The sequence below is a fragment of the Canis lupus genome, chromosome 2 (genome assembly GCF_003254725.2).
Source record: "Canis lupus dingo isolate Sandy chromosome 2, ASM325472v2, whole genome shotgun sequence".
Taxonomy (NCBI): domain Eukaryota; kingdom Metazoa; phylum Chordata; class Mammalia; order Carnivora; family Canidae; genus Canis; species Canis lupus.
In genome coordinates this window covers 35,292,993-35,309,891 of record NC_064244.1, presented here as the reverse complement: position 1 = coordinate 35,309,891, position 16,899 = coordinate 35,292,993, and the positions used below count along the sequence as shown (strand labels likewise).

The 16,899-nt window shown below is 44.0% G+C and overlaps 1 long non-coding RNA gene across 1 annotated transcript in view; it reads right to left on the bottom strand.

Annotated features, from left to right (window-relative positions):
• Positions 1 to 16,899, bottom strand: part of LOC112659029 (uncharacterized) — a 44,862-nt gene that overhangs the window by 8,132 nt on the left and 19,831 nt on the right. The gene's annotated exons all lie outside the window — the stretch shown is intronic.

Here is a 16,899-nt window from a genome sequence, read left to right as displayed (position 1 = left end):
TTGACTTGCCAACATATAGCATAACACCCAGTGCTCATCCCATCAAGTGCCCCCCTCAGTGCCCGTTACCCAGTCACCCCGTCACCCCGCCCACCTCCTTTTCCACTACCCCTTGCTTGTTTCCCAGTGTTAGAAGTCTCTCATGTGCTGTCACCCTCACTGATATTTCCCACTCATTTTCTCTCCTTTCCCTTTTATTCCTTTTCACTATTTTTTATATTCCCCAAATGAATGAGACCATATAATGTCTGTGAATTAGGGCCCATTCTAATCCAGGATGACCTCAACTTAACTTGATGACATCAATAGAGATCCTATTCCCAGATAAGGTTGTATTCACAGGACCTGGGGATTAGGACTTAAACATATCTTTTTTGGGGGACACAACTTAATACTCAACAGACTCTTAGTCAAATATTTCCTTTTTCTTTTTTTTAAGATTTTATTTTTACATAAGGTATATAATCAACATGGGGTTATAACCCAAAATCCTGAAATCAAGAGTCATATGCTCCACAGAGCCAGCCAGGCAGCCCCCAATTCTTCCTTTGTCTGTGAGTCTTTCCCTGACCTTCTTTCTAGACTGGCTAAAGTACTTCTGCCATTTGCTCCCCCATCATGGCACTTAGCTCATATTATTGTTATTGCTTTTTTTTTTTTAAAGGTTTTATTTATTTATTCATGAGAGATAGAGAGAGACACAGGTAGAGGGAGAAGCAGGCTCCATGCAGGGAACCTGACGTGGGACTCGATCCCGGGTCTCCAGGTTCACTCCCTGGGCTGAAGGCAGTGCTAAACTGCTGAGCCACCCAGGCTGCCCTATTATTGCTTCTTTATTTTTTTATTTTTTTTATAAATTTTTATTTATTTATGATAGTCACACAGAGAGAGAGAGGCAGAGACACAGGCAGAGGGAGAAGCAGGCTCCATGCACCGGGAGCCCGACGTGGGATTCAATCCCGGGTCTTCAGGATCGCGCCCTGGGCCAAAGGCAGGCGCCAAACCGCTGCGCCACCCAGGGATCCCTATTATTGCTTCTTTAATGGTGTCTCTTTCCAGCTCTGAGGGGCTGGGCAGTTTATTCCTTTACTCACTATTAAGTCTAGCACCTGGGATAGTGCCCAGTTGTTACAGGATCTCAGTAAGTGCTTGTTGAATTGGTGAAACCATTTCTATACATGGTATAAATATGTTAGTCATATTCACATGCATAAACACATACTCTACATATGTGTACACATATGTGTAAATCAAGCATATACACAGACACATGAAAACTATGTACCCACACAAATCCAGGCCCTGAACACAGTCCAACAAGTTCTAATTAGTCAACCAATCACGGCTGGGTTCCAAAAAGTCCAACCCTTCTCTAAGTGCACTGGGAGAGGCAAAAAAGGGTCACCCTTGGTCTCCTGTCCTCAAGAGACTGACAGACTAATTGGAAAAACAAGACTAATATATGATGAGAGATACTATAGTATTTAGTTCTATTTTGTGAGCTATGAAGGCTCAGAGGAAGGAGCTCTTGCAAGCTGGAGTTGTCAAGGGAGGCTACCCCGGAGGAGGTGAAGGTTGAGTTTGACCCTCCTGCGTGGGTAGGATTTAGGCAGAGAAGAGAGAGAGAAGAGATAGTGTGTGTAAAGGCCCAGAGGCTTGTTTATAGGACTCTTCTAAGAGGAAGAATCCCCGCTAGTAGCTGGAATATTGAGGGGAGATCTGGATGCCAAGGCTACCAAAGCCAGGCTAAGGATCTCTAGCTTCTCAAGGCACCATCAGTCTCTTCCTGCCAGGTGCAGGGAGTAATTTCTCCAGGGTCTTGTGACCCTGGACTTCAGGGAGCTGAGGGTAGGCAGGGATATGCTGTGTACCTCAGGCCCTGAGAACATGGGGGCAGTCCCTGACAGGGCTCCTCTCTTACCTCAGAAGCTGTAGGTAGCAGCAGTACCTGCTGAAAAACATGGTCAATTTGAATGACTGGCCCCTCCACCCACCCCTTCCCTGGGGGAGGTAAGTGACAAGCTGGCAGAGAGCTTCAGTGATACCTTTGTTGGCAAAGCTGCCCCTGTCACCCGCCGATGACAGGGTGGGGGCGGGTGGCCAAGGGGCAGAGAGAAAAGCCTCACCAAGCCTCCTCACAGGCCCTGCCTGAGCCCTGGCACCGAAAGTCTCCGAAGGGATGGGCCATGCAGTAATGAGAGGCACAGCAGGGAAGAGCAGCCGCAGGGTCTGTCCTCACCAGTGAGGCTGGGGAGACAGCGAGCTCTTGCTTTTGGTCCTAGAAGAAGTGATAGTTGGTTCTCTCAAACTGCAGGGATGGAGACAGGCTGAGTCTAGCTCCTGACAAGCAAATATAAGGCTTCTATTATGTGACAGCCCCTGCCCCCATTATGAAATTGTCCATTTCCTAGGGACATGGAGCCAGAAGTAGAAATTGTCACAGGATTATGGAAAAGCCACTAAAAAAAGGGTGGAGACTACCAAGAAGAAGAGAGGTACTAGGTGTTCAAGGATAGGAAATGTGGCCTGAGCACCTTTGGACCATCAATACTCTGTCTCTCTCCCTTCATTGACTGCTCAGAAAGACCCCCAGTAGAGAGGAGGAAAGAATAAGGCAAGCTCTGTGTTTTGGAAGGTGAAGTGGTTTTCTTATACTTGCTGGATAGGGTTCTAGAAAACTGTTCTCTGGGGGCACCTGGGTCCCTAGAGAGCATCTGGGCAAGTAGGTGGAGCTGGAGCCAGGAGCCAGGGAAGGGATGAACACTCACTGGCTCCCGGGCATCATCGGTGGCTGCTTGAAATGCAGTGGTCCTGGACACAGCCTCCACGCAGGAAACAAGAGCAGGTGGGTAGAATCCAAGGCCACCATTCCAGGTTTGCTTTATGGGGCAGTAGGTATGCGTCACCCCAGATAGCCAAGCTCCCAGATTCTCCCCGGGTCCCCCCACAAGCCTAGGAATGTCAGAGCCCACTGTCTACCTTTTCCTCCTCTCTAGAGAACCAGTTTCCTGGGCCACAGCCTAGAGATAATGGTGGGGGTGGAGTGGGGGCAGTCCTAGATGTCACCTTCTCTCTTCTTTGCCTGGCCCCAGACCACCCTGCCCTTGTGGCTGCTGGGCCCCATGAGCTTCTGTGAAACCCCATTTCCTTTCCATTCAATGACAGTCCCTCCCTCAGACTCTGACTTCTGTCCCACATCCTGAGCATTTCTAGGCCAAAACCTCTAGCCACCAGGATCCCAAAAGCCTGCTGGCCCTGCAGCTCCAAGCAGGGAGGAACGCTAATTGGCATTAACAGAGGCCAGGCCAGCAGCTCACAAAAGATCCTCTCTTCCTGACCAGAGTCATGCCTGGGGCACAGCCAGCTTCTGGTGTCTGCTCATGGGGGGATGGGCTCCCTTGGATGGTGGCAAACAAAGAGAGGGGGGTGCCCCACTGGGACTCTGCTGCTGGTGCTCACATACACTCAGCAAGAACCTGGCCCTTCTTGCTGTCCCTTAACACAACTTCTGAAGCAGCCTAGGGCACACTAGGGAATTTGTCCCCTTGGAGCCCACTCTATGCTCATTCTAATCTGATCTCACCAGGAACAAAAAGCTCTGACGTCATATTGGCTGCGTTGATATTCCAGCACCACCACACTTAATCTGTGTGACTGTAGACCAAAAATTGGTGTCTCTGTTTTCTTGTCTGTGAAGAGAATAATACCACCTATCTCACTGGATTGTCATGAAGATTAAATGCTATCCATAAAAAGCTCCTAACATGGTCCCCAGTGTGTAGTAAGCACTCACTCAAGAGATGGTCATTACAGGGCACCTGGGTGGCTCAGTGGTTAAACATCTGCCTTTGGCTCAGGTTGTGATCCTGGGGTCCTGGGATCGGGTCCTGCATCAGGCTCCCCACGGGGAGCCAGTTCTCCCTCTGCCTATGTCTCTGCCTCTCTCTGTGTGTCTCTCATGAATGAATAAATTAAATCTTTAAAAAAAGAGAGAGATGGTCATTGCAGTTGTACAATTATGATTATTTTTTCTTGGATCCACTTCCCTTTGTTATAGACAGTTCTCATTTCAGGATTTCAACATTGGGCATAGAGAATGAAACAGGGCAGGCCCCCCAGAGATATTTGTTGAACAGATGGAAGGAAAGGAAGGGATAGGACAGGAGAAAGGAAAGTGGATGTATTTGTCATAGGTAAAACCCATTTTATGAGTGGACAAGAAAGACTCCCATTCAATCCTCCATTTAACAGATTGTCTGTCATGCCTAGAAGTTCACCGATTCATTCATTTGACTAAACCACTGCCCTCTTCCCACTGGTCTCCTTTAAGATGCAAACAATCACACTTTAGTTTGAATGAGTGACTGACCAATGACAAGAGGTGGTTTGAAGCACTAGAGCCTCTGTGGGGGAGGAAGCGAATTTTGACATGGAAAGTGCCAAAGGGATCATACAATTTCTCAAGAGGCTGGCTCTAAGAAAATTGAGTGCAGGACACTGCAATTTCCCTTCAAAACAGTTCAGATGTGACTGAACCTCATATGCAAAAATGTGTTCCTTGTCTCTGTCCTAAATCCTTCATGCTATGGATTACAGAACAAAATGATCATCTATTTCTCCATGTTATAGGCCCAGCACAGAATATATGACTGTATTTGTTCCTGAAGATTTTTTTCTTTTTCTTTCTCTCCCCTTTTTTTTCTTTTTTTTTTTAAGATTTTATTTATTTAATCATAGACAGAGAGAGAGAGAGGCAGAGGGAAAAGCAGGCCCAATGCAGGGAGCCTGACATGGGACTCAATCCTGGGTCTCTGGGATCACGCTCTGGACTGAAGGCGGCGCTAAACTGCTGAGCCACTCTCTCTCTTTCTCTCTCTCTCTCTTTCTCTTTTTAAGATTTTATTTATTTATTCATGAGAGACACACAGAGAGAGAGGCAGAGACCCAGGCAGAGGGAGAAGCAGGCTCCATGCATGGAGCCTGATGCAGGACTTGATCCAGGAAATCTGGGATCACACCCTGAGCCAAAAGCAGACGCTCAACCGCTGAGCCACCCAGGTGTCCCTGAAGACTTTTTCTTTTTCTCAAGGTACGAATTATCCACATGCAATCTCAATCCTAAAGTGATTTTCATTTACTGGGGAAATTTGAAGACTATCTGTAGCCAGTCTGAGGTTAAACACAGAGGAAAATCTAAATGCAATTTTCCTGTTTGAGAAGCAGTTACAATATTTTTAAGCAATTGAAGCTTCAAAATTTCAGATTCAACATGCAGTTAGGCCTCCATCACAGGAACTACAGATTTTGCAAAATTTACAAAACAGTAGAGTATCTCAGAGGCTTTTCCCAACTGCTGAATCTTTGAGTGTTTCATAAATGAAGATGTTCTGGGAGACTAGGTGCAGTTTTACTGGCGTTTGGCTTTTGGCTAGGGCATTTTAAAGCAAATGTTACACTGGGAGAAAGTAAGAAGAAAGATTCTATAACAAAGTATCAGAACAAGAATACATTTTAATAGCATTATTTATCAACATGTATTGGCGTTTGGAATTAACACTCTGGTCCATCCCATTGAGCATTTGCAATAAATTTAAAGGGCTTGTCTTGCCTTTGGCACAGTGAAGATGACCCAGCTAAGATCCTTGTGTCATTTTGCAAAGGCAGATTATCAGATGTGGGGATAGAAAGCATAGATACACAGACTGTAGTTAGTCTCCATGTTTTCCCTGGTCCATCCCCCAGGCCTGGAGAACCTAGTCTGCTTTATGAGTTCCCCCAGTTCTTCTCATGAACCTCACCCACTACAGCAAGCAGACAAGAGGGCTCTGAAGACATGTCAATCATATTGCCCCTTCTGCCCATTAAGGCAACTAGAGGGGCAGCAGTAGGGGCCTCGTCTCCATAGCCACAGCCGATTGGACCATTACCAAGAATGTGGTAGATGATCTACAGGCTGCAAACCTCTGCTGAGGCCTGGTGAGAGGAAGAAGGTGACTTGGGTCAATGAAATTTTCTCTTGAGGGAATCTAAATAGACAGGCATAAGGATTACAATGGCCATGTGCTGGTTTTGCCTGTGTAGCCTCACTTCACATTTTCTGGTGATAGACCCCCATACTCCTTAGGGAGCAACTTTTGAGTTAAGGTGACCTGGTTCTGCCCCCACATTCAGGGATACAGCCCCAATCCAAGGTCTGGCCTATCATCAGATTTTATCCCCTGACTACAGTGATGGGAGAAGTGAGAGAAGAGGGAAAAGTGAATTAATCAAGATTTTGATCTGGCTACTGAAACAAAGAGACTCATAGAGCAGTAGCTTCAACAAGACAAAAATTCATCTCTTTCTCATATAAAAGCCCAAGTGGATGTAGTAGCTCTGCTTCACCAAAATCCTTAGGAGCCCTGGCTCCTCTATCTTGTTGCTCTGCTCATGTGGGCAGTACTTTTTTTTTTTTTAAGATTTTATTTATTCATGAGAGACACACAGAGAGAGAGAGAGAGGCAGAGACGCAGGCAGAGAGAGAAGCAGGCTCCATGCAGGGAGCCTGACATGGGACTCGATCCGGGGTCTTCAGGTTCATGCCCTGAACCTAAGGTGGTGCTAAACCGCTGAGCCAACCGGGCTGCTCTGGGCAGTACTTTCATCACACTATGACCACATTCCAGCTAACCAGAAGGCAGAAAAATGGATGGAGGAACATGGGCTTTCCTTTTAAGGGAACAACCCAAAAGTTACACGTATCACTTTTGCTTATATCCCATCAGCCAGAATTTAGTCCCAAACCACATCTTGTTGCAAGGGAGGCTGTATGGCGAGCTGAAAACTTCTAACACATTAGAAGAGGAGAATGGCGATTACAGGACCACTAGGGGCATCATCACCATGTCTGGAGAGGGTGTTCAAAGATAGAGTTAACACTGAGGAAAGACAGATGACAGATGGCAAGGACGTCACGGAGGCTTGCAAGTCCAGCCATGCCGAAAGGCTGTTCTATTCTATTTTTGATTTTTCAGTTATACCAGCCAATACATTCCTTTCTTTTTTTCTATTTTCATTATTATTGTTATTATTTTGCTTAAACTAGTTGGATTTGGGTTTCCAGCACCCAAACCTAAAGAGTTCTGGTTAATTCATGGCAAGATCAGAAGGTAAAAGGATCCTTCATCTTTTCCTGGATTTTCAGGCACACATTCTTTATAGTACACTTTTTTCTCTCCATATAACCAGGATCTAACAATGAAGCCAGGAATGACAGGCCTACATTTCATGATCAAGTATTCCTTATTACTAAGTCCTTTTCCAGTTCTTATTCCCTAATTCTTCTTTTTTTAAAAACTATTTATTTATTTATTTATTTATTTATTTATTTATTTATGATAGTCACACACACACAGAGAGAGAGAGAGGCAGAGACACAGGCAGAGGGAGAAGCAGGCTCCATGCACCGGGAGCCCGACGTGGGATTCGATCCCAGGTCTCCAGGATGGCGCCCTGGGCCAAAGGCAGGCGCCAAACCGCTGCACCACCCAGGGATCCCTTCCCTAATTCTTCTGTTAGTCCTGGAAGGACATAGAATAGGTCTGATTATTATAAAACTGGCATAATGTAAATAATTTCACATTTGTAAATTTGATGGAACTTTTGTAATACAAAATCAAAAATGGATCATTTTACAGATGCTAACTTCTCAAACTTAAGGACATTGTAGGTTAGGGTACATGCTGCACTAGTGATGATAATGATGATGGTGAAAATAATTTGTGCAACACTTTTATGTTTCCAAAGAGTGTCACATATTTGCTTGCTTTAGATTCACAATAGGCTATAGATTTTATCCCCATTTTACATACAGGGAGACTGAGGATGAAAAAGTTGAAAAGACTTAACAAATTATGGAGCTGGTACTGCATCTTCTGGCTCCTCATCCTGCCCCCTCTCCTCTGCCTGTTGCTTAGTTATTGCAGGCATCTTTGCAGAGGAGAAGAGCACACACCTCCAGGACATGCTTGGAAAGGGCAATCAGGGACACCATGATTTGAATAAATAAGTGAATATATGACTAAATTAATGGCTGGCTGGCTGGATGATAAATGACAAGTGGATTGATGAGCAGATAAATGGATGGATAGGTAGATGGGTGATGGTTAGATGAATGGCTGGATGGATCTCTTTTGTATGGATAGACAAGTGGTTGGATGGGTGGATGGATGGATTTCTGTGGTCTGAGACAAAAGGCAGTGGGGTTCTCCCAGAGTCTGGAAAGCATGCACACACACACTCCTAATATTGTACCACCTAGAATGCCATATGTTTGGCTAATATCTTACCCTGCCTGCCCAAGTATTTTAATTCTGCCTCACCCCTAAGAAAATTAGAACGTGTTTTACTCATAAGGTTGTCTATTGCTACTCTACAGCTGATTAGCCTTGTTCGCTTCACCTGTCCATACCTCAGTTTCTTCTTTTATAAAATGGAATTGAAAAGAACACCTCCTTCCTAAGATTGTTGTGGGAACACATAACATATTGAGATCATTTAGTAAAGTGCCTACCATATCAAAAGTCCTTTATAAATAATAACTATTATAATTATTATTCCCTGAAGTTTAGGATGATTGCCTGTGGAAGTCAAGGTAAGTCCCCCATAAGCATACCATATTGTGATTCCAGTCTTTAGCCCTTTTTCATTAGTGGTGGAATCTGTAATAATACAATAACCTTTATTTTATTACACAGCCCTTGGAAATTGAGGGTTTCATCCATGTCAATTAATTCCTTTGCAGCCCACGTTGGCAGTGACAATCAGAATGTCAAAATGTCTCAGAGGATTCCTAGAAAATCTGAGGCACTTCAAGATGAGCCTTCCCCAGGCGAGAGACCAGCCCGAGTGAATCGTTAATACACTTCACAGGAAGGGGGACTCTTCCGAAATGCTAATACAATCAACCTGAAAGGCAAACTTCCAGCTTCCTGCTCAGTGATCAGACCTGCGATCCCAGAGCTGAGGTGCTCTCCACAGACAGGCCAGAGGCTCTGCTTCCTCACCTAGCTCCCTGGGAGCAGCAGGCTTTGTCCTCAGTCCTCAGCACTTCCTGTCACAGCCAGTCAGGGCAGCATGGACTCTGGCCGCCTGGACTGAGGTCTGTTCCATGGAAACAGCAGGAGGAAGCTTAGCCAAGAAACCACACGAAGTGAAAAAATGAGATACGTGGGTGAGTGAGGAACTGCCTAACTCCCAGCATGTGCTCCTGGGACCCAGTTTGTAACATCTTCTGGAGCCAGACTGCTTCAGTACAAACCGTGACTGCCCCCCCCCCCCCCACTTTTTAGCTGTGTGGCCTTGGGTACAGTACTTAACCGTGCATGCCTTATTTTTATCATTTGTAAAGCGTGTATGATAATACCTGCCTCCCGGGGTTGTGTGAGGATTTAATGACTTCATAAATATAAAGCACTTAGAACAATGCCTGATGCATAGAAAGCACCATATACATATTTGTTATTATTATCCATTCTTATATTCTTTCCTTCATACATACCTTACTTCTTCTACCCATCAATTTATTCTTGTTCTCATGCATACATCTATCTAACATTCCCATCTGAACCTCTGATGAGGTCATGTTATAAACGAATAGGTTTGAGTAACAAAGAGCTTTCATAGGTAGCTTGGGGAAGGTATCCTAAAGTTAGGCAATATTCTACAAAATCTCCAACTGTATGGAATTAATAGTGTTAAAATATCCATACTACTCAAAACAGTCTACAGATTCAATGCAATCCTTATCAAAATACCAACAACATTTTTCACAATACTAGAATAAATAATACTAAAATGTGTATGGAACCACAAAAGACTCCAAATAGCCAAAGCAATTTTCAGAGGGAAGAACAAAGCTGGAGATATTATAATCCCAGGTTTCAAGATATACAAAGTTGTAATAATCAAAAGAGTATGATAGTGGCACAAAAGTAGACACATAGATCAATGGACCAGAATAGAGAGCCCAAAAACAAACCCATGCTTATGGAGTCAATTCATCTACAATAAAGGAGGTGAGAATATCCATTGGAAAAAAAGACAGTCTCTTCAATAAATGGTGCTGGGAAAATTTAGACCACTTACACCATACACAAAAATAAACTCAAGATGGATTAAAGACCTAAATGTGAGACCTGAAACCCTAAAACCCCTTAAAGAATACACAGGCAGGGATCCCTGGGTGCCTCAGCAGTTTAGCTCCTGTTTTGGGCCCAGGACATGATCCTGGAGTCCTGGGATTGAGTCCCACATTCGGCTCCCTGCATGGAGCCTGCTTCTCCCTCTGCCTGTGTCTCTGCCTCTCTCTGTGTCTCTCATGAATAAATAAATAAAATCTTTTTAAAAAAAAACAAAAACACAGGCAGTAGTCTCTTTGACCCTGGCCTTAGTAACATTTTTCTAGATATGTCTGCTCAGACAAGGGAATAAAAGCAAAAATAATCTATTGGGACCACACTAAAAATGGAAAGGAAATTAAAAGTGAAAAAACCATTGGGGCTCCTGGGTGGTTCAGTCGGTTAGTATATTGCCTTCAGCTCCAGTCACGATCCCAGGGTCCTGGGATCAAGCCCCATAACTGGCTCCTCACTCGGCATGCTGCTTATGCTCTCTCTCTCTCTCTCTGTCAAATAAATAAATAAGCTTTTAAAGAAAAAAAAAGAAAAACCATCAACCAAGTGAAAAGGTAACCTACTGGATGAGAGAAAATTTAAACAAATGCCATATCTAAGAAAAGGTTAGTATCTAAAATATGTAAGGAACTTTTACAACTCAACACCAAAAACCCAAACATTCTGATTTAAAAAGGGGCAGGGGACCTGAATAGATTTTTTTTCAAAGACATATAGAAAAAAAAAAAAAAAAAAAACAAAGACATATAGATGGTCACCAGACACATGAAAAGATGCTCAATATCACTAATCATCAGGCAAATGCAAATCAAAACCATGATGAGATATCATTTCATACCCGTCAGAAGGACTAGAATCAGAAAGACAAGAAATAACAAGTGTTGGTGAGGATGCAGAAAAAAAAAGAATGCTTGTGCCCTGTTGGAGGGAATGCAAACTGGTATAGCCACTATGGAAAACAGTCTGGAGTTTCCTTAAAAAGTTAAAAATAGAAATATCATATGATCCAGTAATTCCACTACTGTGTATTAACCCAAAGAAAATAAAAACATTAATTCAAAAGATCCATGCACTCCTATGTTTATTGCAGCATTATTTATAATAGCCAAGATATAGAAGCAATCCACACATGTGTGTGATACATGAATAAATAAAATGTATATAAATATATATTTTTGGTTGGTTTGTTTCAATTTTTTATTTAAATTCTAATTAGTTAACATATAGTATAGTAGTGGTTTCAGGAATATATTTATTTATTTAAGATTTATTTATTTGTTTATTTATTTATTTGATTTTTGCTTTTTTTTTTTTTTAATTTTTATTTATTTATGATAGTCACAGGGAGAGAGAGAGAGGCAGAGACACAGGCAGAGGGAGAAGCAGGCTCCATGCACCGGGAGCCCAACGTGGGATTCGATCCCGGGTCTCCAGGATCGCGCCCTGGGCCAAAGGCAGGCGCCAAACCGCTGCGCCACCCAGGGATCCCAGTTTATTTATTTATTTGAGAGAGAGAGTGCAAACAGAGGGAGAGAGAGGGAGAGGGAGAAGCAGATTCTCCATTAAGCAAGGAGCCCGGTGTGCGGCTTGGTCTCAGGACACCAAGATAATGACCTGAGCCAAAGGCAGATGCTAAACTGACTGAGCCACCTAGGTGCGCCTCAGGAGCAGAATTTAGTGATTCATTACTTACATATAACACCCAGTGCTCACTATTATAAGCTCCCTCCTTAATGACCATCACCCATCTAGCCCATCCCCCACCCATCTCCCTCCATCAACCCTCAGTTTGTTCTCTATAGCTAAGAGTTTCTTATGGTTTGCTTCCTTTTCTTTTTTCCCCCTTCCCATATGTTCTTCTATTTTGTTTCTTAAATTCCACATATGAATGAAATCATATGGTGTTTGTCTTTTTCTGACTTATTTCACTTAGCGTAATACATTGTAGCTTCATCCGCATCATTGTAAATGGCAAGATTTCATTATTTTGATGGCTGAATATATTATATATATATATAATGGTATAACCGTGTATTACCTGTGTGTGTGTGTGTGTGTGTGTGTGGTATATATATAGTGCATCTTTATTCATTCATCAGTCAATGGACATGACTTTTGGGCTTTTTCCACAGTTTAGCTATTGTTTGTTTTTTGTTTTATTTGAGACAGAGATAGAGCAGGCATAAGCAGTGGGGAGGGCCAGAGGGAGAGCGAGAAGCAGACTCCCCACTGCACAGGGAGCCTGACTTGGGGCTCAATCCCAAGATCTTGAAATTATGAATTATGACCTGAGCTGAAGGCAGATGCTCAGCCAACTGAACCACCTAGGTGCTCCTTTAGTTTAGCTATTATGTGTAATGCTGCTATTAACATTGGGGTACATGTTGTCCTTCAAATCTTTTTGTATTTTATATACTTTGGGTAAATACCTAGTAGTACAAATGCTGGGTCGTAGGGTAGTTCCATTTTTAACTTTTTGAGGAATTTCATACTGTTTTCCAGAGTGCCTACATTCCTACCTCTTACTGTTTTCCAGAGTGCCTACATTCCTACCAACATTGTAAGAGGATTCCTCTTTCTCAGCATCCTCACCAACATCTATAAAGAATTTACCAAACTCAATGTCCAGAAATCAAATAATCCAGTTAAGAAATAGGCAGAAGACATGAATAGACATTTTTCCAAAGAAGACAACCAGATAGCCAACAGACACATGAAAAGATGCTCAACACCACTCATCATCAGGGAAATGCAAATCAAAACCACGATGAGATACCACCTCACACCTATCAGAATGGCTAAAATTAACAATATAATGTGTACATTTATACACATACACCGGAATAATACTCAGCCATAAAAAAGAATGAGATCTTGCCATTTGTGACAACATAGATAGACCTAAGGGTATAATGCTAAGTTAAATAAGACAGAAAAAGACAAAACCAATATGATTTTACTTATATGTGGGATCTAAAAAACAAAACAAACCAGACAAACAAAAAACCAGTTCCTTAAATACAAATAATAATGGCCAGAGGGGATAGGGGTCAGGAGATGGGTAAAAGAGGTGAAGGGGATTAAGAGGTACAAACCTGGGGATCTCTGGGTGGCTCAGCGGTTTGGCCCAGGGCATGATCCTGGGGTCCAGGGATCAGGTCCCGCGTCAGGCTTCCTGCATGGAGCCTGCTTCTCCCTCTGCCTGTGTCTCTGTCTCTCTCTCTCTCTCTCCGTGTGTCTTTCATGAACAGATAGAAACAGATAGATAAAATCTTTAAAAAAAAAAAAAGGAGGTACAAACTTCCAGTTATAAAATAAATAAGCCACAGAGATGAAAAGTACAGCATAGGGAATACAGTCGATAATATTGTAATAATGCTGTATGGTGACAGATGGTGACTGTATTTATTGTGGTGAGCACTGAATAATATATAGAATATGTGTACACTTGAAACTAATATATTGTATATTAATTACACTTCAATTTCAAAAAATCTTGGACCATATGCCTTTGCCCTTGTGGTTTTCTCTCTTTGGATACTTCTCTCCCTCTTTTCCCCTCAGAAAACTCTTAACTCATCCTTCAAGGCCTAGTTCAAAGGTGAAATTTTATAACTACCAGTCATAACTGTTTTCCATCTCCTTTTTAAAAAATATTTATTTATTTATTTATTTATTTATTTATTTATTTATTTATCTATTTATTTATTCAGAGAGAGAGAGAGAGGCACAGAGACACAGGCAGGGAGCCCAACATGGGACTCGATCTCAGGTCTCCAGGAACACACCCCGGGCTGCAGGTGGCGCTAAACCGCTGTGCCACTGGGGCTGCCCTGTTTTCTATCTCTTTAATAAATGCTTGTATCAATGAGTAACCAACTTATTAAATAAACAGAGGCTTCCTATGCTCTTTGTTCATATTAATATTATAGCCTGTGTCATTTGTATTATAATTAGATACTTATGCTCTTTCATTTACCTGGAACACTCTTTCCCTGCCAAGTAGACCATTTCTATTTATCATTCAGATCTTGGTTTAGAAGTTGGTTCTTCCAGGAAGCCTTCTTTGACTTCTCAAATATAATCTTGCCTCTCCGGCAAGCTGTCACAGCTCTTACTTCAGTCTCACCACACTGCCAGGTAATCCCTGGTCCATCTGACTATCACCCCTATGAGACTACATCTTCTGCGAGGTTAGGGACAAGGTTGGGCATTCCCAGTATCCAGTAAGGTGTCAGGTACACGTGGCCACAGTATGAACAGGCTCTCAGAGGGCTGTTTGCTGCACAAGTACCTATGGCAACTCTGCCCTGAGATAGTGCCTGACACTGAGTGAGCACACGGTAAATATTTGGTCAATTCATAGATGGTGGCAAAGATCAGCCATCCCCAGGTCTCTGCGCCTGGCGTCTTCCCATTGCTACTCCAGGCCCCACCCAGATGGGGCAAAGATATTGCAGGCTCCCTCTCTGCTCTCTCAGCAGCTATCCTGTGTTTGGGAGGTCTCAGAGCACTGGAGGTAAGTGGATGTTGGAATGGAATGGGATGGAAAGGGACGGGTTCCCTGAGCCTGAGAGTAAGGAGGGGACTGCTCTCATCCTGAAAACAGGAAACTCTGAGTGCCTTCTGGGAATAATGCAGGCCCTACCCATACCTCCCTCCAGCGCAGGCAAAGGCTACCTGAAGCCTCTCCTTCTCAAGATATTTAGGCATTGCAGGACTAATCCTACAAGAGGCCAAATAGGGGAGTGGTGAAGAGCAGACCACATTTCAAACTCCAGACCACTTCTTATTAGCTGTGTGGCTTTAGGCAGGTTGCTCAGCTTTTCTGTGCTTCACTCTTGTCTGTTTAAGAATATGTCACAGGCAGCCCCGGTGGCGCAGCGGTCTGGCGCCGCCTGCAGCCCGGGTTGTGATCCTGGAGACCCGGGATCTAGTCCCATGTCGGGCTCCCTGCATGGAGCCTGCTTCTCCCTCTGCCTGTGTCTCTGCCTCTCTCTCTCTCTCTCTCTCTCTGTGTCTCTATGAATAAATAAATAAATAAAATCTTAAAAAAAAAAAAAGAAATACATTGCTAAAAAAAAATAATATGTCACATCTTGAGATGTGAGGATTAAATGAAATAGTTCATGTAATATGCCTGGGTAAATGCTCCATGAATGTTTGCTGATATCGTTTTTGGGGTTGTTGTTATTAATCATCTAGTCAGAGCCAAGGGGGAGCTCAGAACAGAGGCATGGTGTGGTGTGGATCCATGCCCACCTCAATCCAGCCTCTCACTGAGGCCCAGAGGAAAATAGGGATCTGTCAGAACCACCATCTGGCAGCAGAACCCAAACATTCACATCACACCTTACATCAATGTTCTTCCATCACACGGCCTATAAAATGTCACTGCTGAGTGGGAACTTATGTCATTCCTTTTCTGGTCGTCTGGAGGCTACTTATATAGTGGAGGCTGAAACCGGATTCTGGATTGAAATTCTGTCTCTTTCGCACCTGCCAGTCATGTGAACTTAGGTGAGTTTCTTGGTCTTTCTGAGCTTCAGTCTCCTCATCTATAAGATGGGAATAATCATAATAGTTCCTGCCTTAATGTAAAGCATCAGTAAGAGAATCAGGAAATGCGAGGAGAGCACTTAGTACGCTGCCTGGCTCAGAGTAATAACTGTTCATTATTATTACCTTATTTTACCAGCAAATCTTAGTGTATGTGACCATTGAGAGAGAGAACATTTAAGCTGTGTCCTTGATGGAGGCTTTTTCTCTTCCCAGAATCCAGGCTCTGGTGCTCCTGACAAGAGCACACCCTATTCCCATCTCAAGCCTGGGGATATCTGCTCTCCTCTTTGTGGGATTGCTTCCCATTCCCTCCTACATTGTACCTCCAATTCCACCTAGGCAAGCTGTGGCCTTTCTCTCCTTTCCTGGTGACCCCACCAGGGGCCACTAACTTCTGAGCCCATTCTCCAGCATTCCAGCATATGTGAGATGCAGTTCTTACCCAATACCAGAGGAACCCTTAGGCTGGGCTGGTGGCTGGGGCTTGCTCTGTCTCCCACGGGCAGACACAAGCCTGCTCTGACCATGTTAGACGACAACACACTGCTAGGTGGCTTCTGTGTGCTTTGCTCCACCTGTCTGCAGGCAGAGCTGGGGGCTGGTCCTTGGGGATGGCCTGGGGTTTGTTGCCAAGTTGGCATCAACCACCCTCGCTCCAGTGTCACTCAAAGAGCTCTTTGTCTTTGTAGGTCCCTGATAACCTGAAATGGGCGGGGGGGGGGCTGGACTCTGTTCTACCTGGGAGGTGGAGTCCCAGAACTGGGGGTTATATTGGAGGGGAGGATCCTTGGACCCACCCCTGGCCCTCACATCTCCCATCAGGTTCCTTTCCAGGAGCAGGTCTAGGGCCTCCACATCTAGGTGCCCAGAGGCCTGAGGAGTTGTTGAAACTGCTGAACCTGACATGTGTAACTGTAGGAGACGCCAGCCGTCTCTTCCAGATGCGGGCTAAAAATACAGAGAGCGAGGGCCCTCGGTAATGGAGACTGTAAGAGCCTGTGACATGTGGCAATGGCTGTGCGGCCGCTAATGAGCTCTGAGCAGTTGGTGCCTGAGCCCTGAATGAGTGCGTGGGCTGGGAGCATGGATGGGGGTGTCACTCAGCATTTGTCTATCGTGGCTCAGAAACCTGGAATGTTGGTGTGGGCCCGGTGTTTGGGGACCA